We start from the raw sequence: 24,153 nt of genomic DNA, 5'->3' as shown, positions 1-24,153 counted from the left end.
CACTGGAAAATAAGGTATAGTGTAAATTACTTTTACAGTTACTCTTGAATGTACATACCTGGTCAACATTTGTCTTGATAACTTTATTTGGAGACAACTGTGACACTATTTAATCCATTATTGTGTATACTATTCAGTCCTAAAACCTATTTTTCCATAGTTTTTTTCACTTTGAAAAAACTACACATATTGAAGACACATTGGAATTTCAACACCTCTGAATACCACATTACTCTCCTCTTGTTGATTCATTATGAGGTATCTCAAGACATGATTTATTGAAGCATCTCAAGTAAGTTAGACCTATCTCAAATTCTCTAAATTCCCCAGTAAATCAAATGCTCCATGGGCGCTCTTATCTCACTACGGGTGCCTGTATATTAGTATTGTCATAAAACAACCAATGACTTTCAAACATTGTTTTGTGCAGGGTGAGAAAATTTTGAGATTTTTCTCTATAGAAGATGCAAGTCTGGCTTCTCCATCTTGAATAGAGTCATCTTCTATGGACATCAATGTGAAAAGAATTTCTTCTGAATTGTTCAAGTGGTGAAGAACTGGGCCTCAACCGCATCTTCAGAAGCATTTTATTAGCAAGTAGTTAAGATGTTTCTGCCAGCCTAAACTAATCTGGAATAAGGTTTTTCCATATCATTAACTGACCAGTATGTCATTAGATAATACGGATTTATGTGGTACTCTCAGCAGGAGTCTTACCCTTTCAGAAGTAAGTCAATACTTCTGCTCTCATGATTTTATTAGAAGATAGTCAATAGAGACCTTGGCCTTGCATTACTTTTCTATTCTCATTACAATCTGAAATTTCTTTGATTTGATACATCTGACCAATTGTACATTTTAAGCGGATAGGTTAGTTATGGTTAAGGATGCTTGATCTTGACATTCAAGCATTAGGTCCAATTTACATAAGCAAAATTGATTTCTAGGTCAAGATGGTGACTTCAGCTGAGACTGAATGGTGAACTGGATACACAATGCTGAATTTGGACCTTTTCAAAGGAAATTTCTAATTGAACTGAAGTGATGGATGTGGAATGTGTCAATGTCTTGTGGTTGTATTTGTAACATAGTTGATTTGGTTGGATTAAGAGACAAGTTTATCAAGTCCAGCCTATAAACTTACCAGGTGGATCGTAAGTAAGGCGAAAGAAAATCACGAGGTGGACGCCAAAATTCCTTTTGAGCTTTAAATATGGCAATAAGAATAAATCCATAGATCAACATCCCATCCTAAATTACTAGTTCACATAACTTGTGATATTTTTTGCTCTCATGAAAGGCATCCAGTCCCCTCTTTAACGTTAACAAGTTATGAACTGTCACAACATCCTATGACACAGATTCTAAAAGAAGATGAGACCCTTGTCTCAGCGATGTCACAGGAATTTGTCATTTGCCCGCAATATGCCAAAGTGAAGAGACATGTTATGGATCATTTACAATTGCTGAAGGATGAGCTCTCTCTGTTCAGTCCGGGTAATGCTTTGCGTAGTGGTGGCTGCATGGCCGAAGGCTTCTGATCCAAATCGTTTAAGATGGATCCTGCCTTCCATGATGTAATTAGGAAGACAGTTGCTGCAAACCAATAGAGGGCGCTCACTGGAATGTGCAAGCCTGTCTTAAGACAGGATTCCAGTGAAATAACCCAATAATGGCTGCTCCCTTTAGCCTCATGCCCGACCTTCCAAGAGGCCTTTGTTTAGCGATGACGCTGGGATTATTACCAGGTATAGTCTCTCAATCAAGGACAGCTGTTTCGATCTGGTTGGATCTCTTCAGCCCAATGTAGAGAGGACTATAACCTGGTAGAGGTGAGAGGCTTAGACAGGGTTCGGGGGATATTGTCACTCCTTAGGGAGAGACCACCATATAGGTGTGTGGAGACTTGTTAAGCCTTGTTAAGGTTTGCAATACTGAGGCAGCAACTGTCTTCCTAATTACATCATGGAAGGCAGATTTGCATATTCTTCCCATAGTTCCTTGCAAAGTGGAGTGCTAAAGGCTTAACAAGTCTCCACACACCTATATGGTGGTCTCTCTCCATTTTATAGGCAGCCACTACAGTGAGTGAAGCATGGTGGTTAAGGAAGCATGTTGGTGTTTCTTGGTTATTAAACAACATGATTTTGGACTACTAAAGGCAATGTATTTCTTTATCTGGAAGACTTACATATAGGACACTACAGTATTCCATTGATTTTTGCAACGCTCCTCAAGTGGAAGTATGAAGAGTTGATGATGGAGGATACCGGGTTCCTGAGAGACAGTTCTCCATCAATAACTACACCCAAGTATCACACAAAGTCTGAGCAAAGTAATGTAACATGTATTTCTATTTGAAAACGAATGGTAGGCAGTGGCTGCAAATTGCTTGTTAGCCATACACTGCAGTGTCACTTTTTTTTTTTTACACCTTTTAAAATAAATAATAAAAAGTTCCAATAATGATCCCCTTTCTGGAGAAGATGCTTGCCTGTGTTTATTGGAAGAATTAATGGATTTCCAACATTTACAAAAATTGTCCTGTCCCAGTGTGCCTGGTTGAAAAGTGAAGAAATGGCCAAAAATAGTGACCAGTCCACAAAATAAATAAATGATCCATATCAGGGAGCAGAAAGCTATACCAGTGTGATGTTTCTTATTGGAAGAGACAATGGGGATTTTTTCTGTTTCACTCCGTTTTTAGAATGCCATCAGTGGCAGTCGTGACTTGAAGTGACAGCATTTGAAGAAAAAATTGTGTCAGTCTGGCAGTGTACCCGGTTGAAAAAAAAAAAAAAAAAACGTGGCAAGTACAGAATTTGAAAAGGACTATATGGCAACACATGAAGACCAAGGAGTTGTGCTCACTTCGGCAGCCCATATACTAAAATTGGAACAATACAGAGAAGATTAACATTGTCCCAAACATGGTGAAAAGATGAGACGTAAATTATTGAAGTGTTCCATATTTTGCTACAATTCTTTCATGCACTGAGAATGAAAATGTATACGGACCCCGGTCCTGACCACCTAGACAGCTACACAATGTATCTATCTAAATTAAGTAAATCGACCTAATCCATGCCTAGATTTATGTGTAGTTCAGTCATTGTTGTTGCTTTACCACTATCTCTGTGCTGGCCCCGATGGACAAGGTAATTCCCTGCTATCGTCTCCATAAAATGGCTCCATGATCTTATATATTGTCTATGACATCATCACTGTGACCTCTCCACTCGCCCCTCATCATTGGATTAGCGGCCGTCAGGTGATGATGACAAAGCCTTCCTGGTCACAGATGAAGTGATATTCCTTCTCTCTGCTTCTTTCTCATGTTTCACTGGCACAGGTCATTTTTGCCAGTTCATCCAAAACAAATCTAGGGAGACCCATCCACATCTATTTTGGAGTTATTGCCCCTCATAAGTGCGAAGCAGGGTGCTTGTTTGACGGGATAAGAGATCATGTCAGTAATATTCTGCCTCTGACTCAGTACTGGACTCGCTGGTATATTCCTGTAGTCAGATGAACAATGGTATGGCAAATTCTTCCATACCATTGTTTATGCCATACTTAGAGCACAAAAACTATATGGCAAAGGTTAACCTTTGCAAATAAAGTTTTGTGAATCCCATTCTACATTTGAGTGGCAGCTGCAGTACATAAACTAACTGGATGTATTGTTGTGTAGTGCTGCTGTAGCGCCATCATTGTAACCAGTGAATTGTGTCCCAAAAAAATCTCTATGTAGACCAGGCCGTATATATATACATGTATGAGAAGTAACACAGGAAAATTTCAGCAGCTACGAATGCTCTTCCTGACTACATCAACACAAATAATTTAAGACCCTGAAATAAATTCAGACCCCCTACCAGATTACCATCCCAGGCTTGTACTTGACACAGGTGTAGTTGGAACTATTATAGAATACAGTGCATGAATCATTTTTCATGGCCAGTACACCTTGGACAGCCCATCCATCTATCTTCTTCAGACAAGTACAGATCCTGTTGTTTAAAGTATAAATCTCACTCCTGCTTAGAATATTGAAGTATTTGCAATAAACACCTCTTCCTTGATTAGATACCATGTCACTAACCCCAAACAAAGGCTCGTTCACATCTGCATTGGTAATCCGTTCGGGGGAGTCCGCATTATAGTCTATGGGGTCTGTGTGCTTTCACTGTACACCACTTGCCAATGCGTTCAGTAGTCTGTTTGGGGGGTCCACCGAACGGATTACCGACGCAAATGTGAACGAGGCCTCACCAACATCTTTTATTACTTGTCCACTACCATATCAGTACCCCTGTTATCAGTGTATGTTTCGGTACGACTGAACTGATAGCAAAATAGAAAAACAAATTTCCAGCTATTAAAGCCAATTGGTCAGGTAAAGCACTGAAGTTGCATCAGGGAAACAACATTTTCTATAAAAGTTGAGTAACAATGCAAATGAATTGCCTGTCTTATCCTCTAAGTTATAATATATATTATAGTCCATAGCACCATTCACAATTCTGCATTTTTCAGAGCTAAATCTTCCAACATTTATAGGTTGGTGGAAATAATTCTAATGGAAAAGTTGATGGTATTTTCCAGTTACAACCAGCAAACCTATACGTGCAGGATTGGGATATAAAACAAGGTATAACCCGGGATCAAAACAACTATGCAAATGTTATTATTGACTACCCTACATGTAAAGATATTAATAATTCACATTTATGGTTTAGGGTTTACCTTTTATTACATTTTGTGTAAAGATAAAGCAACACAATATTCAATACCTGAACCTGAAAGTTTCTTTAGTGCTATACTATACTACTGAAACACTCACGTAACAAACCAGCAATGTTAAGAACTTAGATGCAAAACCTTTGAAAAGCTAAATTTATTTTATTTTGATATCTGATAACCTCAGAAAGATAAGTTGACAAGAAACGATGGAATAAGTAACAAAGAAAAGCTGAGCCGAACAGTACAGTATATTCGGGGAAGGGGAGCGACACCCCTAGTTGTAAAGTTTTCAAGCTCATGCGTTTATTTATTTTTCTCCAAGTTAGATGTCAAAAGTTTAACAAGCTCTTTCTATTGTTCTGGTCACGTAGAGGGTCCAGCCAGTGAATCATATGATAAATTGAAACAACAGTGACCCAAATTCACAAATGGAAAGGGGACAAAAAATAAATTCATAATAATCACAAGGGTATTTGTGAGAGAGAGAAAGGGGAGGAGGTAGTAAAAATTAGGGCACAGAAAAGCTATTTATTCAAAACCTCCCCCACAGCCTCCTGCTGGGCCACCCACAGCTGTCCATGAGCGAGCTTATGGCGAACGCCAACTATGACATCATATGACCTATCACCTCTCTGCCAACTCTATGCAAGAAAACTGTCCTCATGTGACGTTCCTGAGAAACCCATTTGTTACCCAAGCTTAGGTTCTCCCAATTTTGCTGATCTTACCTTCACATCAACCATCCTAATTACTTACATTGGAAAAAAAAAAACTATTAAAAAAAATAAAAATAAAGCAAACTGGTATCTGTGTAGAGAACAGAGGACATGCGAGTACAGTAATGCTTTAATATTCAAGTATCCATGATGCTTGGATGACCACAATAGAAATAATATAAGAAAAAAACAAGAAAAACATAGAGCATTTGGAAATCTGGGAAGAAATGTCGTAAATTGTCTTAATTTAAACAGTGAGAATATGGAAACAGAAGAAAAATACATAGATTATTATTTTTTTTCTTTAACTTTGCATACATAGTTATATATTTGGTGAATTTACTATGGCTGCTTCTAGCTCTTCAGGGCAATTCGACAAAGATTTGATCAAGTGTTCCTTGTTAATGGCTTATTCTAGGATTACAAAGATCAGGTGTCTATAACCAGTCTTGGGCTGCTAGTTACAGACAGTTATATACTGTAGTATATGTCCAGTACCCAAATTAGGCCGTGTTCACATCTGCATCAGATAAGAATATCATTCCCAAATTTCTAGAATCACTGACCAAAAAGTCTTACGAAAGGGCATATGATGGATTCATCTCCAGCAGCATTTCCATTTTTCTACTCTTATAATACAACAGAAAATAAGAAATCCTGACAAATATGTGAACACAGCCTTAAAAAAAAACCATTGAGATCCCCCCAGATTTTGCAGCATTTTTTGAGACAGTCAAGAGTGAACTTAGCAGAAGGGGAAAGTATAAGAGCTTCCTATATATTTCCCATTCCTTTCCAAGCCATTCTGGACTTAAAAACTCTCTAAAAACTGCAGAAAATTCTGCAACCGAAAAAAGTACAACAACTCAAGCTGAAATACTGTTTGTGACAAACAGCAAAGACAAAGTCTGCATGTGGACTGAATTTACAATAGATCCTGCCAGGGCCAGCGTTAGGGGGGGGGGGGGGGGGGGGGCAAACTGGGCAATTTCCCAGGGCCCCCACAGCTTAAGGGGCCCCCTGTGCTGCCTATTATTTTACCTTTATGTTTATGGAGTTACCATAACAGACAGTCGGGTCACTCACTGTGCAGCGGCCGCTGGGCTATGCAGTCACTTGTAGCTGCGCAGCGGCCGTGCTAGCAGGGGCTTCAGGGAAGGCTCTGTATGAGCTGCTGTGTGAGCTAGTAACCCCGCTCCCGCCCCGCCTCCAGTTCAGCAAGGCCTGTGGTGCCATGTGAAGCCTTGCTCTCCTCAGACTGAGACTGCTGCAGCTCAGCTCCTGCTCTGCATCATGCAAAGTCTAAGTCTTCCCCAGGAGGAGGAGAGGAAGCTCCATACAAAGAGAAAGTAAAAAAGAAAACACCAGGTACATTATTGAATTACTATTTCTGTTAATGTCAGGCATTTGGGGTTATTAATCTAGTTTCAGTAACTCCATGTGCCTCACATTAATAACAGTTAACTCCATCATGTCCCTCATATTAACCCCTCTGTACCTCACATAAGGATTACTAATATGTGAGGCATATGAGGGTACTAACGAAGGCCCTCAATAATGAAGATACTTAATTATTACCTCCATATATCTCACACCAGTAACCCTTGTGTAAAGCTCAGGGGTTAATGTGAGGGACATGAAGGGGTTAACTGCTATTACTATGAGGCACATGGAGTTACTAAACTGTAATACACATGACTATACTTTTTATTCACAACCGAGGATAAGAGTATGGACCCGTACATTTCCATGGACCCATCACAGACGTCCTTTTTGTGGAAATTTTTTGCCAAACTGAAGAGCTGCAAATTATGGAGCAGATCCTATATCTATCCTATATCTATCCTATAGCGGTCTGCAGTTCTGTCCCTGTCAATTCATTTTTAATGTACAAGTCAGTGATAACCACATCCATGCCATTTGTCTGCAGGAGACCTCTTAAGCCTGGTTCACATCAACGTTCGGTATTCTGTTCGAGGAGTCCGCATGGGGACCCCCGAAAAGAATACCAAACACATTGACAAGCAGTAAGCAATGAAAGCACACGTGCCCCTAAACTATAATGGGGTCTGTCTGTTTTCCGCACACTGTCCACGCAGAACATGCAGATAAGAAAGTACTTCATGGTCTACTTTCCTCTCCACTTGACTCATGTGGACAATGCGTGGAAAGGACATGGACCCCATCATAGTCTATGAGATTCGTGTGCTTTCAGAAGCTCACCGCTTGTCAATGCATTCGGTATTCTGTTCGGGGGGGTCCCCAAGTGGACTCCCTGAACGGAATACCGAAAACAGATGTGAACCAGGCCTAAGGCTGAGGCCTCACGTTACAGAAACACCGCAAATTTGGCTGCAGTTTTTTGAGCTAATGCCAAGAGTGAACTGAGCAGAAAGCAGAAGTATAAGAACTTTCTATATATTTCCTACTAGCTGGTACCCGAGACTTTGTCTGCGGTGATTGTAGAAGTGGGTATATACAGGCATGGGTAAGGTTTTCATAGTGTGTATAAGGTATGGGATATGAAATGTAACTTTGTATCTTGTTTTTTCTATAATTCAGAGAATACGTGAGACTTTTGTGTTAAAGTTCATTTGTATTACAGCTGCTATACGGTGTTGTGAGAAACTGTACATAGTGACTTTGGGACAGAAGTATTTGAAGTTAACCCTTTCCCGCCGATGGCATTTTTTGTTTTTCGTTTTTGACTCCCCTCCTTCTAAACCCCATAACTTTTTTATTTCTCCGCTCCCAGAGCCATATGAGGTCTTAATTTTTCCTGGGACAAATTTTTCTTCATGATGCCACCATTATTTATTCTATATAATGTACTGGGAAGCAGGGAAAAAATTCAGAATGGGGTGGATTTGAAGAAAAAATGCATTTCTGCGACTTTCTTACGGACTTTGGTTTTACGGCGTTCACTGTGCAACCAAAATGACATGTCCCCTGTATTCTGTGTTTCGTTACGATGCTGGGGATACCAAATTTATATGGTTTTATTTACATTTTGACCCCTTAAAAAAAGGCAAAACTGTTAAAAAAAATTTTTTTGAAAAGTCGCCATATTCCGACAGCCGTAACTTTTTTATACGTGCGTGTACGGGGATGTATAGGGCGTCTTTTTTTGCGGGACCGGGTGTACTTTGTAGTTCTACCATTTTCGGGAAATGTTATTGCTTTGATCACTTTTTATTCAAATTTCTATCAGAATCAAAACAGTGAAAAAACGGCGGTTTGGCACTTTTGACCATTTTTCCCGCAACGGCGTTTACCGAACAGGCAAAATATTTGTATAGCTTTGTAGAGCGGGCGATTTTGGACGTGGGGATACCTAACATGTATGTGTTTCACAGTTTTTAACTACTTTTATATGTGTTCTAGGGAAAGGGGGGTGATTTGAATTTGTAATCCTTTTTATTTGTTTTTATATTTTTTTTACTTTTTTTTTAAACTTTTTTTATGCATTTATTAGACCTCCTAGGGGTATTGACATGGGTGGGCGGTGTCGCGGATTGTCAGAGCGGTGGGGGTCGGCAAACATGGCTGCTCCGGAGCGTTAAAGAGAGCCTCCTGGAGTATCGTTAAGGTGAGGGGCAAAGTGGTAAAGTATATGTATATGTGATTGTGTGGGGTTAGGGGCGAGGCTGTAGAGGGTAATAGGAATTTTGTGGCTTGCTATGGTCCAAAGTGTGTTAGATTGCAGAGATGGTGGTGTGAGTTTGGGTTTTGTGGGGGTCCTGGCACAAACGTATGTGCGCTATTGTGACGAAAAGTAGCCTATTGTGCAATCGGGTGTATTAACTATGTTTGTGGAAACTTTCAGCCAAATCGGTCGAGCGGGTTTTGCATGATTGAGGAACAAACATCCAAACATCCAAACACACAAACACACAAACATCCAAACTCACAATAATAGGATTCCTTTGTAGCCATTCTTGGCTTTGGTTGAAAAAAAAAAATGCAGCAAAATCTGCCACAAAAAAAGGTGCATTTCCGCAATGTGGGGCCTTTGAGCTCGTCAGCCATTTTGTTTTAATTTGAAATCTACGGCATCCATTCCCTGGGGTGTTCCCCAACAACAAAGAGTAGGTGTTTTCAGCCAAAAATTATAACCTAATTCAATTGAACAAGTTTTCTTTAGTAATAATTACTTGAATTGTACGCTTGATGAAATAACATGTACCGCCATCTTTAGGCCACTTTCACATGCAGTAATAAAATCAGGTTCCATGTTTGCATTTTTGACATGGGCTTATCTTTCTACCTTTTATCATTTTGAACAAATATTGCTGAAAAACAGACAACTCCAAGTCTGATTCCATGTGGGATACAAATATAGCAAATTGATAAAAAGCACAGATTTTACACACACCTTTTTGCTGTTTTTTTTCTTAAAATTTGTTTCAAAACACTACAATCAGACATTTCAATAAACTACATAGTGAAATACTAAAAAAGCTAAATATGTCGCAGTTTTTGGTCATTTCTATAGTATTCTTGAAGTCAAGTGTGTTTGTTTGTTCAAAATATAGCTGGATGTATATGAAGGACGCCTTATATTAACAGCCTATAGAAATAACCACAAGCAGACTAATCCATTCACTACAATCTGTTTTATTACACTTCAAGGCTCTACCATATACTCGTAGTCCTTTATACTATATTCTAATGTATTGGGCTTCATTACTGTTGCGTTTCTGAGCTCACTAAGGTAAAACAAGGTAAAACGCTCCCTCTTCACTTCTGGTTTATAATGTGTTGACCTTAGAGCCTTTCTAATAATCTTCACCATGCAGGTGCCGGCTCCGTCACATAAAGTCATGGACTCAAATAAGCCGTAACACCTGTGACCCAGCTCAAGATGTGACCTTTCACCTCTGCTTATCAGAGACCCTAGCACTAAGTGTCAGGGCTAGATTGTAGGGAAAACGTGTCAATGTCTACATTTCTACGTGCTTCATAACTTGAATACAGGTCAAACCATGGTTCAGACTGACAATTTTAGCCTGTGTACTGACTGACATACTGACTTTTAATTTCCATTTTGTTGAGGTTCTGTTGTCCTTCCTGGGCAAGGCAGCATCATTTACTACAGTATTTAAAAAGCTGAGGGTAGTGTCATTGGTTGGTATTAATTGGCATTTTTTGGTCCATGTTAAATGGTCATGATACTATATTGATACATATGGTATATATTTTTGAACACTGTATTTATTTTCTGATATATTTGCATTATTCTTCTGTGCACAGTTTGCTATTTTTCCATCATCATCTTATTGTATTCTGCATACTGTACTAATGCTACAGTTAAAGGGGTTGTGCCATTACAGAAACTTATTCCCTATCCATACGCTAAGACAGTGATGGCGAACCTTTTAGAGACCGAGTGCCCAAACGGCAACCCAAAACCCACTAATTTATCACAAAGTGCCAACACAACAACTTAGCCTTAATACTGTGCAGATCCATAATTGCGGACCCGCAAAATACAGTCATGTGAATAGGGCTTTACGGAGCTTTCAATAATACAAACAGCTTTACACTGAAAGGTAGAAGTTTGCATTTGGCATAATTTTAAACAATTAATGTTCACTATTTACATCACACAGGATCTGTTTTATAGTGACTGTGCAATGTTATTACAGCCTGTACTAATATCATGTCTGATATAAAACATTTTAAGCCGATGGCTGATCAGGTAATGGAGGGGGTGTACATCTCACCCAGACTACTTAGGTGGGCGAGATGAGAAAACTCCAGAAGGAATGTTTGTTCTCAGCAGACAACTTTCGTCTGCTGAGCATTTTGGTAAATGCTCAGTATTGGGCTGGATTTTTAGGAATGACAGGTAGGTTGGCAGTGGGACCTGTGATTCCACCCCCCTACAGTCCACACCTGTTGAGAGTCTGTTCATCGAGGAGGCTTAAGAAGCCAGTTCCAGCAGCAGACTTAGGCAGAGTACGGCTGGAGAGCCAAAATGAGAGGTCAGATTTTTGGAGCTGTGTCCTGAATGATTCTACTGGCTGTTGATTTCTGTTATTCTAGGTGAGTTCACCTATTCTATGTTTAGTTAGAGCCTAGCCGGGCAGGTGTTTATTTTTGTATTGTTTCATTTTGTTTCTGCATTATATTTTTGAGTGAAAATAAACTCTACCTTTGTTTTGGACTAAAGAAACTGGACTTGTGTGTCTATGCCACCCCACCTAGCAACCCCAAACCCTGACAATTGGTGGAGAAATTTTTTATTTTTTTTATTTTTTATGTCTTGGGTGAAGGCTGCTGCTTCTATACAGACCCAGACTATGGAGGAGATACTGAAGCATCTTGTACAATCCAATGTGCAGCAACAACAAATGAATCATTTGCTGATGGAGCAAATTGCGCTCCTTGAAGAGACTGTTGTCACTAGCCCGCAAAGACCTGTGGAGCACAGAGATGAGAAGCGGGCTGTGCAAAGATAACCCCAGATGATGACGTGGAGGCCTTCCTGACTATGTTTGAGAGAGTGGCCGAACGGGAGAAACTGCCAGCTGCTGACTGGGCAGATGTCATTGCACTCTATTTGACCGGTGAACCCCAGAAGGCCTATTATGACCTCTGCCAGTAAGATGTCCAGGACTATGACAAATTAAAGGCGGAAATTCTTGCTCGGCTGCGAGTAACCACTGCTGTCCGTGCCTGGCAGGTACATACCTGGAGCTACCAGATGGACAAGCCTGCCAGATCTCAGATGTATGACCTGATTGACCAGGTGAAAAAGTGTCTGGAACCAGACACCTGTACCCCTGCAAAGATGGTGGAGAAGGTGGTCCTAGACCGGTTCACCAGAGCTCTTCCTCCTGCGTTGCAGCGCTGGGTTGGACATGGAGACCCCAAAGAATACGCTTGATAAATTTCAATATCATTTGAAAGAACGGAAACACAAACAATTCGCACGAGACTTACAAGATTTCAGGGAGAATAAAGTATATAGCACAATAGGGGATAGATCCACGTTTAAAGGAGGAGAAACAGATATCTCCTCAACTGATACAGAAAGATCTGATTCTGAGACTCGTATTAAAACAAGCAGAGGTAGAACAAGGGGAAGAGGAAGGGGACGAGATAGAGGCAGTAGGACACAGACAGGGTTTTTTTTAGAACAATCATACCTCCTGAGGAATCGAAATCCAACTCAAGCTCAACAGAGCTCCAAGTGATTAATTTGTCCTCTATCCCTATTACTGAAACCGAGATGTGTGTTTTGAGTAGAGGCCTTTCCTTTGTTCCCAGCTCTGATCTTGACGTCTTCAATTGGGTGAAGGATTTACATCTCTTCACCCGAAAACTTAGGTGGAAAAAGTTTTTCTGTAAACAGGACGAGAGGTTAAGCTCAGAGCTGGGTATCTCAGTGGATCTGTTACCTGATGTGAGACTGCTAGCTGGTTTAGGAGAGGAAGGTGGGGAAACAACTGGCTGTGGTCCTTTCACGAACCTTCAGGTTAAAAATTCTAAACTTCCCCCTATAGGTGAAATATCCTGTATTGATGTATTTCTTAGTAAGGTGACATCGGACCTAGAGAAGATTAAGCACACGCATTGCCCCCTAAATCTAAACAGAGCAGAAATGGAAGCTCTTAAAAAACTGGAATCCAACAAGGAGCTGGTTATTAAACCGGCGGATAAGGGGGGCAATGTGGTGCTTATGAATGTCTCCCAATATATTGGGATGTGTGAGTCCTTACTCCTGAACAAAGAGAACTATGCGATTCTGCGAAGCAATCCAACTGTAGAATTTAGTGGCGCTTTACGTAGTTTACTAATGGAAGCAAAAACGTCTAATTTGATTTCTGATAAAGAATTTGAATTTTTGATGCCACTACATCCAGTGGAGGCGACTTTTTACTGTCTGCCGAAAGTCCACAAAGGCTTGTCCCCCCTAAAGGGACGTCCAATAGTGTCGGGTGTTAACAGCTTATGCCAGAATGTGGGTATATATCTGATCAAGATGCTTAGACCATATGTGACTTCTCTTCCCTCATTCATACAGGATACCTCTGACTTACTACGTAAGCTGGAGGGAATATGTTTGGATGAGGAGGTTATCTTGTGCTCTATTGATGTGGAGGCCTTATACTCATCTATACCGCATCAGTGGGGCATGAGAGCAGTTGGCCATTATCTGTGCTCGCGAAGGAATCAGTACCGCGCCCACAGCCAATTCATCCTTGATCTTCTCGAATTTTCCCTCACCCATAACTACTTCGTCTTTAAAGGGCAGCACTTCCACCAGCTCAGGGGCACCGCCATGGGGAATCCATGTGCGCCCACTTATGCGAACTTGCTCCTGGGCTGGTGGGAGGAGACAGTGGTTTTTGGGGAGGAGTATGAGGAATTCACCAATCGAGTTGAACTGTGGGCGCGGTACATTGATGACGTGCTGGTCATGTGGAGAGGTACACCTGAATCTTTCCAGAAATTCGTTGAACATCTGAATGAAAATACAATAGGCCTTTCATTCACATATGAAATAGGTGGTTCTTCGCTCCCATTTCTGGATGTACTAATCTCAAGGGGATTAAATGGTACACTTGAAACAAAGGTGTACAGAAAAAGTACAGCCACGAATTCCTTTTTAAGATGGGACAGCAGTCACCCGTACCCACTAAGGAGGGGGATTCCTCGTGGCCAATACCTGAGACTGAGGAGAAATTGTTCTGGGGGGCAGGCCTTTGTGGACCAGGCAGCAGAATTAAGGTCCCGTTTTCGAAAACGGGGATATCCAGATGAGATATTAAGAGAGGCTTACAAATCCTCTTTGGCTAGTGATCGCACCCAATTGTTAAGAGCTAAAGAGAGAAATAAGAGCTCGGACAATGTGGTCCGTGTAATTGGAACATATGACAATGGAGCATCGGAGGTGAGAAAAATATTGCAGCGCCACTGGGATATTCTAACCCTTGACCCAGATATAAAAGGCGGCAGTTGGAGATAGACCACAGATAACGTTTCGCCGGGGTAGATCCCTGCAGGATCGTCTAGTGCATAGTCACCTGAATATACAAAAGAATCCAACATGGTTGTCCCCACCAAAGGGTTGCTTTAAATGTAGTGGATGCTCTACCTGCAAAAATCTGGAGACAGGCAAACAATTTTTTTCTGAGGTTCTGAAGAAAGTCTTTGAAATCAGACATTTCATATCATGTAGATCAAAAGGGGTGATCTATAAGATCACTTGTCAATGCAAGTTAGAATATGTAGGCAAGACAAATAGGGAGCTTAGAAGAAGGATTGGTGAGCACCTGGGGGACATACGAAATCAGAGGGATACACCAGTTGCGAGACATGTTAATTCCTGTCATGGGGGAGATTTAAACTGTATACGATTTATGGGTATTGATCTGGTTAAGCCACATCAAAGGGGAGGAGACTGGTCAAAAATGACGTTGCAGCGAGAAGCCAAATGGATATTTAGATTAAAAACGGAGTCTCCACGGGGTTTGAATGAGCAACTAAATTATTGCTGCTTTATCTAGGAAATTTTTGGGTAATCTATCTAGCCAAAAATTCTTGGCATTTGAGCTCTAGCTTCTGTGTAAATTACTAAAAAGTTTATTTCTTAGGATATGCGTATTAACCAATTAAGAGGGACAGTATCTGGTTTAGTAAATGCTCAATGAGCAATGAGATGGATGAGGTTAGTTTCACAATATACTCACCGTTCCTAGGAAAGTATGGGGGATGGGGATGAAAAATTGTTGAAACTAGGGGTTATATGTTTGTTTATAATTGCTGGAATGCACTGATTGGATTTGTGCAAACCCCTTTTTTCCTCATTCAGACGTCTGTATAGACAGAGAAGCGCTACTGCGCATGTACGGAGTATGTTGTCAAGCTCCGTGCGGCAAACTATTGCGCATGCGCGGGATCGGTAGTGCGATCCCGCGGGACATGAATACTGGGAGTACGTCGATACGAGTGACGTCATGAGTATGCGCGAGATGGCGCCAAAATCGGAATGGTATCCATTTACCCCCTGGTAATACAGGTAAGGGGAGGAGCGCCACAAAGGTATTTAAAGTTCTTGATTGGAGTAACGGGTGCTGCCAGTGTCACTACACTTAGCGAGCGCTAGGAGATTGAACTATCTGGATGGCCTACCACTGTGGGCATGAGTTTGAGATGAGAGGAGCAGTTTAAAGTAAGGTCCCCTGATGAGCGGTGCGTTACTGCGCTGTGAAACGCGTAGGGACAACTAGGGTCTTGCTTGAGGGCTAGTTTGGGACTGCCCTTGTCAGGGCGGGAGTCAATGGGGGCTAGCACGCATCGGCAGGTAAATAACAGGGATTGAACGTCCTCCTGTGATGGGCCTGGCCCTGAATGAGACTCCCACTCCTGACATCTGGTAAGACCGTTCATTTTTTTCATTTTTTTCATTTTTTTCATCTTACTAGGCAGACTATAACGAACAGTTGGTGGTCAGTATGCTTTATGGTTATCACTTAAAGTGACATTGCCAAAAAAATCTCCATTTTGGTGGGCTCATTAGCACATATGAGCATTTTTCTATGTATTATCTCCAACAGGGGAATTTTTAAAGTTATTGTTTGTGAGCACTTTTTATAATAATAATGAATAAATGTTAAGTTTTATGCATCAGTGCGCTGCTAAATAATTGATTTACCTGTTGCAAATCACGTCCCAAGATATTGTTGGGGAGACGTGAGGGCTCGATATTCTTGCTGGTTTATTTATTTGACCCCAAAGATGCCAACCAGCTCGTCAGCCTTCTGGAGAGGTACCTGGCAACTGAGGCTGAACTCCGTGATGACCCTACAGCGCGACCATCCCCCAGGAACACCCGGCGGAGGGCACCTCCCGGTAAGACTGTTCCATTATTTGAGAATGGAGGGAAAAGAGCTCGAGATGTGTTTTCTAGGCAGTCCACCAGCCCAAGAAGGGACTCTGCTGGAGAAACCAGGGCTGGTACAGTGTTGGAGATGCCATGAGCGGGAACATATTGCTGCCCAGTGCCCATTCACCTCTGAGCCAATGGACTGTGACACTGGTCGGCGTCGATCATTATTTGCCAGACCTGTGTGTGCTGCGGCATCGGGACTAGAGACTGGGCCTCAGGTCTGCCAAGTTGTGGTGAATGGCCATTCTGTCCAGGCGTTGTTGGACTCTGGTAGCCTGGTCATTCTGGTGCATGCCAGCTTGATAGCTGGGGACTTTATTCCAGACAAACGTATGAGTGTTATTTGCATCCATGGGGATACCAAGGACTACCCCATGTCCAATGTCAAAATAGAGACTATAGTAGGATCTGTTTATTATGAAGTGGGTGTTGTAAAAAGACTTATGCATAATTTGATTTTGGGACGCGATTTCCCTTTGTTCTGGGATTTGTGGGGAAAAGGTAAAGCCACACAGCCAAAAGTGGAAATCCCTCCTATGCCCAAAGTACATGAGGAGGGGGACACCTTTCCGTTACAGGTCCTAGCTGGAGAGGAAAATGATGCCTTTTCCCCAGCCCCTGAGCCTAATATACCTGAATTAGAGGTCTCACCAGATAATTTTGGTACTGCACCGTTGAGAGATCCAACTCTTGCTAATGCTTGTGATAATGAGACAGTTGTTAACAATGTGCCTCAGGAACCTGATGCTGACCACCAATTCCCACATTTTGCTATGAATAATGACCTCTTGTATCGGGTTGCAAAAAGTAAAGGGAAAATGGTAGAGCAGCTTCTCGTACCAAAGCCATATCGCCATCTGGTACTTGATATGGCCCATAATCATGTGCTTGGGGAACACCTAGGGGCTGATAAAAGACAGGAGAGGATTCTCCAAAGATTTTATTGGCCAGGCATGTACAGGGAAGTGAAGGACTACTGTGTGTCCTGTCCTACATGTCAGGTACATGCCCCAGCCCCACATTTCTGTAGTCCCTTGGTTCCCCTGCCCATCATTGAAGTGCCTTTTGAAAGGATTGGTATGGACTTGGTCAGTCCAATAGTCAAGTCAGCTAGAGGTCACCAATAAATCCTGGTTGTCTTAGGTTACGCTACTCGCTATCCTGAGGCGGTTCCCTTGCGTAATACAACATCAAAGAGTATTTCCCGTGAGTTGTTCTACATGTTCTCAAGAACGGGCATACATATAGAGATACTGACCGACCAAGGCACACCGTTCATGTCAAAGGTATTGAAAGAGCTATGCAAGCTGTTTCAAATTACCTACATAAGCACCTCTGTGTATCTCCCCCAGACAGATGGGTTAGTGGAGCGCTTTAATACAACACTAAAACATATGCTAAAAGGGATTCTACCACTAAACCAACATTTTTTCTAATTACCATGTTGGAATAGTGAAAGGCTATTCGTCTCCTACCTTGCTCAGTTGCCTCCGGCCCGTCGTTCCGTAGAAATACCAGTTTTTACCGGTATGCAAATGAGTTCTCTCGCAGCAATAAGGGCAGGCCCTAGCGCTCAAACGGCAATGGGGGCATCCCCATTGCTGCCAGAGAACTGTCTCCAGTGACGCCTCCATCTTCAGCTGCATCCTCCCCTTCTCTCATCATCTTTCATCTGGGTCAACTCCGATGCCTGCGTAGTCGGCTCTACCAGTGAGACACATGTAGAGCCGACTGCGCATGGCAGCCGGCGGCCATTTTTGGGAGGCCGCTCTTGCTGTCGTAGTTCAATACAGGAGCGGCCTCCTAAAAATGGCTGCCGGCCAGCATGTGCACTCGGCTCTGCTGGTGTCTCACTGGCAGAGCCAACTGCGCAGGCTTTGCAGTTTGACCCAGACGGAAGACAGAAGAGAGAAGAGGAGGTTGCAGCGGAAGATGGAAGCGTCGCTGGAGACAGTTCTCTGGCAGCAATGGGGACGCCCCCATTGCCGTTTGAGCAATGGGGTCCGCCCCCATTGCTGAGATAGAACTCATTTGCATACCGGTAGAAACCAGTATTTCTACGGTACAGGGGGGCTGGAAGCGACTGAGCAAGGTAGGAGACGAATAGCCTTTCTTAAGGCACGCCCAAGTCACTGTATTAAGCCACTGATAGGAATGCATTGACCAGCGTTGATTGGCCGAATGCCATACTGTGTACAGCATTCGGCCAATCAACGCTGGTTCTGCCGGAGGCTCATCTGTGAGGAGGCGGAGTCTAAGATCGGTCCACAGCAGTCTCCATTGTGGTCCGATTTCAGGTATAGCAGAGTTGACAAAGCTCTGCTACATCCCAGATGTAGCAGCATTGAGTGCACAGCACTGCTACATCTCAGGTATAGCAGAGTTGACACAGCTCTGCTACATCTCAGATGTAGCAGCATTGAGCACACAGCACTGCTACATCTCAGGTATAGCAGGGTTGACACAGCTCTGCTACATCTCAGATGTAGCAGCGTTGAGCGCACAGCACTGCTACATCTCAGGTATAGCAGAGTTGACCCAGCTCTGCTACATCTCAGATTTAAAAAAGTTGACAGGTCTGCTACATCTCAGATGTAGCAGCGTTGAGCGCACAGCACTGCTACATCTCAGGTATAGCAGAGTTGAGGGATCCCTGTCAGCTTGCATTATGCGGGAGTTGACTTTTTCTCATAGGAATGCATTGACCAGCGTTGATTGGCCGAATGCCATACAGTGTGCGGCATTCGGCCATAGGAATGCATTGACCAGCGTTGATTGGCCGAATGCCATACAGTGTACAGCATTCGGCCAATCAACGCTGGTTCTGCTGGAGGCTCATCTGTGAGGAGGCGGAGTCTAAGATCGGACTACAGCAGTCTCCATTGTGGTCCGATCTCAGATGTAGCAGATAGATAGAGTCCCAAAGAGCTGTTTGAGTAACATTCCTACCTAAATAAAGGTAATCCCTAACTAACCCTGCCAGTACATCTATCTCTGTTTCACGGTCACATAGTTCACAGTCTCATATGAACCGAATCTGAAATCCACCATTCGTATAAATTGGAGGTCACCTGATTTAGCCAGCCAATTACTTTTTTCGATGCCTCCGTTGTCGTAGTTCCTGTCCCACCTCCCCTGCACAGTTATTGGTGCAAAAAAAGCACCAGGGAAGGTGAGAGGGGAATCAAATTTTTAGTGCGTTTGTCGCGTGGTATTCGATTGGAATCGAATATCTCGAACAGCCTGATATTCGATTGCATACCAATTCGATCGAACGCCGTTCGCTCATCTCTAGTAAAGATCACTCTTGATTTTTAATAATATTTGTTGGGGTAAATATATTTTGTAATATGGCAACATAATAAAGAAAAAGTATATACATTGTGTAACATGTCTGGGCCTCTGCACCATCATCTTCTCACGCTTCAGTGCAGGAGGTGGGTCCATTTTTAATCCTTTGCACTCGTTGTTGTAGCACAGCTGAGGATTCGTTGCTCAGTCTAACCAGTATTCTAGTTCCTTTGGTCATTTTGGAGTAAACTTAATAGATTTTGATTGACATTCCTATGGGCCAATGAAGTCTAGGGTGAATTCCTTTATATACTTTTCCAGCCCACTCCTTAATGCTTGTTATAGCCTTTCTGTGAGTGCTGGCTCTATCCTGTTTGCTGTTTATATCTATATTTCTGACCCTTGGCTTTTTCTTGCGACTACTCTCTTGGTATCAGGATCTGAGTTATTTATAAAATGGTTGTGTGTTTTTTGACAGTGTTCATCTGGGGATTTGAGTCGGTGTCCTGTGGTTCTCTCGCCGATTCTCTTTGCCACTGAGCTTCAGTCCTCGCCGGTTTTCGTGGTTACCAGCTAGGATTCTTGGCCCAGTCTAGAAGGAGAGTTTAGTTGAAGTTGTTTGGTTTCTGGAGCTGTATTGGAAGTGATGTGAGTTTTGTTCTGTGTGAGATTCTGTTTTACCCTCAAACATTCCTACTCAACCCCTGTCCTGCATTTCTTGCTGCCTGTCATTGTTTGGTATTAGTGAGTTTCTGTTTTGGGTTCCAGATTTGTTTTGCCCCTGTCCTGTCCTGTGATACCTTTCCTCACTACTCCACTCTTAATCTCCTGTTGTGTGTGTTCAGTGGTTGTGCTGCACCTGTTAGTTCTCTAGCAAGTCCCATCCTAGTTAGTACTGTTTGCAGCAGCACTTATTTTTTTGGCTAGGGGTGACCACCTCTAGTTTCCCAGTCCCTAGCCTCTTTCAGCTCTCATCCTACTTGTCTGTTAGGTCTTCGCGTTTAGAGAACCAGTAGTTGTCGGGTCCGAGCTTAGCTCGGGAACAGCTGACCAACACCCTCAGGCAGGGCCTAGTCAGTCATCATAGCACTAGGGACAGCTTACCAATCCCGTTTCCATAGTAGTGCTAGCAGCATTCAGTACCACGGCTGTCGGGCATTGACACAACCATGACACTTGGATTCTGATTCTGTAATTGGCTGCTCGACTTGTTCCAGCCCCTTTGGCTAGCCTGACCACCCATTTGCTGTTGTTTGTATTGTCTGCGCTCTGTGTTCTCACTCCCATCATAGGAAGGAATTGTTGCCCAGTTGTCCTCTACCACCTAGGGTAGATGAGGCAAATAAGCAGGGACTGGCATGGGTTCAGTATTAGAACTCACTGTTTCTGTCATTCTCCTTCCTTCCAGGTTCTAGCAGCAGTTACTGGGGAATTGCTCATCTGAAGCTTCACAGAAGCGCTCAGCCAGGCCAGAAACTGCTTAGAGGCTGTGATCCGACAAGAACAGGCACACCAGAATGGCCAATGACACAGAGCGCAGTGGGGAGAACCAAGAAAGGCTCAGAAGTAAAAAGTTCCCATGGAAAAGAAATGAACAGCTGAAGAGGAGAAAACTACTAAAAAGTAACTCTCAAAATCTTTTCATGAAAAAATGGGAGGACAAAAGGGCAGCATGGTGGCTCAGTGGTTAGCATTGCAGCCTTGTAGCGCTGGAGTCCTGGGTTCAAATCCTGCCAAGGGCAACATCTGCAAGGAGTTTGTATGTTCTCCCCGTGTTTGCATGGGTTTCCTCCGGGTACTCTGGTTTCCTCCCACACACCGAAGACATACTGATAGGACATGTAGATTGTAAGCCCTATATGGGACAGTGACTGACAATATCTGTAAAGCGCTGCGGAATATGATGGCGCTATATAAGTAAGCATAATAAATAATAATAAGAGCCTCCCTCCACATGTCCCGCCACACAGGCAAGTAAAAAACATAAGGGGGAGGTCACTTCTCCCCTCTTATAGGAGTGTTGTCCTGCAATTAATTATGCTAATTTAAAAATCTGTCTGTCCTACCAACACACAGGACAGAAATACCCCGTATTGTGCTGCGGGTAGGACATAAGGAAAAAAGCTGATCACAATAATGTTTGTATCGACCATTTATATATTTGCCCCAATTCATCACACCCCTCTCTTACACATCTTTTCCTCAGTATACATTGTTTCTTTCTAAATGTCTTCTTAAAGTCTGTCCAGTAAATGCCTACAATACTTGGTCAGGCCTCGTTTTGCATGAATGACTGCATCAGTGCGGCAATGTGGCACGGAGGGATCAGCCTGTGGCACTGCAGAGCACATGTTATGGAAGCCCAGGTTGTATGATAGCAGCCTTCAGCTCGTCTGCATTGTTGGGTCTGGTGTCTCTCATCTTCCTCTTGACAATACCCCATAAATTCTCTATGGAGTTAAGGTCAGGCAAGTTTGCTGGCCATTCAAGCACAGTGATACTATTGTTATTAAATCAGGTCTTGGTACTTTTGGCAGTGTGGACAGGTGATAATGAACATTTCATCTTCAAAAAGCTTATCGGCAGAGGGAAGCATGAAGTGATCTAGAATTTCCTGGTATACGGTTGCATTGACTTTTGTCTTGATAAAACACAGTGGACCTACACCAGCAGATGACATGGTGTCCCAAACCATCACCGATTGTGGAAACTTCACACTAGACCTCTTGGATTGTGTGCAGCCTCTCCACTCTTCCTCCAGACTCTGGCACCTTTATTTCCAAATGAAATGTAAAATTTACTTTCACCTGAAAACACCTTTAACCATTGAGCAACAATGCAGTTCTTTCTCTCCTTGGCCCAGGTAAGACGCTTCTGGAGTTGTGTATTGGTCATGAGTGTCTTGACATATTGAAAGCGACACTTGTAGCCCATGTCCTGGATACGTCTGTGTGTGTGGTGGCTCTTGAAGCACTGGCTCCAGCAGCAGTCCACTCCTTGTAAATCTCCCCCAAATTTATGAATGGACCTTTCAACAATCCTATCGAGCCTGCGGTTATCCCGATTGCTTGTGCATCTTTTTTTTTTACCACACTTTTCCCTTCCACTCAACTTTCCATTAGGATGCTTTGATACAGCACTATGTGAACAGCCAGCTTCTTTAGCAATGACCTTTTGTGGCTTACCCTCCTTGTCTTCCCCATGATTGTGTCACCTACTGAACTAGACTAAGGGACCTTTTTAAATGCTTAATAAGCCTTTGCAGCTGTTTTGAGTTAATAATTATTCTAATTTTCTGAGATAATAACTTTTCGGTTTCCTTGGCTGTAAGCTATATTCATCAACATTAACAGAAATTCACTCTGTTTGTAATGGCAAAATATAATATATGTATTTCACTGTTTCAATTGAATTGCTAAAAACAATTAACCTTTTGATGATATTCTAATTTATTGAGTTGCACTTGTATTTCCTATGCTCCTCACCATTTTGTTCATCTTTGCACTGTTCCTGTCTCTAAGAATCCTATTGAACTGGCAGTAAGGCTTCTGACACAGTTAGTTTTCACCCTGATGTTTTTTACTTAAAAAAAATGCCTGTATTGCTATTGCTTGTTTTTTGGGGTGTTTTTTTTGTCTTGGTGTTTATTGTGTCCCCACAGTTTTTCTAGTGCTTTTTTCCTATAAAGCAGTCTTTGCATGAAAAACACTGGTAAATTTTGGCAAAATGCCTCAGTAAACAAAGTGTGCAACTAGCCTAAGCTACTAAGCAAGGCTGGCTCTCCATGTATGGACCTTTAATGCCCTCTCACATTGGTGGTATTATAAACCACTAGTGCTCTGAATTACATCACTGGGTGGTGAGGAACATCACTCCTAACAGTACAAGGCTATGGAAGAATACTGTCAGGGGGAAGGGGGTGCGTTCCTCACAGCCCAGTCATGACGCCCCTCTGACAGTTGATGAATATCGATGCCAGAACTAATGGCACCAGCATTTCTGACACCAGTGTGCACTGTCAGATTTCTAGTGGTATATAATAACATTAATGTCAGAGGACATGAAATTTCCTTTTTATTCAACAGACTCACAGTCGCCCCCCTTACGATTTAACAGCTTTCATTCATCCAGATTTACTCTTGGATCAATAAAGTGCCTAGTATTGTATTCTATTCTACTTCTTCAGGTGGTCTGAGAATTGTTTGTTCTCACCTTTTCACATTCATATCTGTAACCGCCACATTAACACAGCTGTATGAGGTCTTGTATTTTGTGGAATGAGCCATAGTTTTTTAGGCACCATTTTACCATATATAAAAGTGTTTCATTTATGTGTACTTTTATTATTATCTATTATTAGTTAAAAGGAACGGCATCATTTTAATTTTTGAGACATATCTATATACCAGTGCTGTACATTATATACAGTGGCGGCCAAAAAAAATGCACCATTTCACAAAATGTAATGATTGTATGATTTCTTGTCTTTTTCCATTTCTA

The 24,153-nt window shown here is 42.3% G+C and overlaps 1 pseudogene; it reads left to right on the top strand.

The window, feature by feature from the left end:
* The first annotated feature begins 2,863 nt into the window (after positions 1-2,863).
* On the top strand, positions 2,864-2,976 carry LOC142196369 (U6 spliceosomal RNA; annotated as a pseudogene).
* The last annotated feature ends 21,177 nt before the right edge of the window (positions 2,977-24,153 follow it).

This window comes from Leptodactylus fuscus, chromosome 2, assembly GCF_031893055.1.
Source record: "Leptodactylus fuscus isolate aLepFus1 chromosome 2, aLepFus1.hap2, whole genome shotgun sequence".
In the NCBI taxonomy this organism is placed as follows: Eukaryota; Metazoa; Chordata; class Amphibia; order Anura; family Leptodactylidae; genus Leptodactylus; species Leptodactylus fuscus.
Note: the sequence above shows the minus strand (reverse complement) of the source record. Positions and strands in the feature narration are given on the sequence as shown.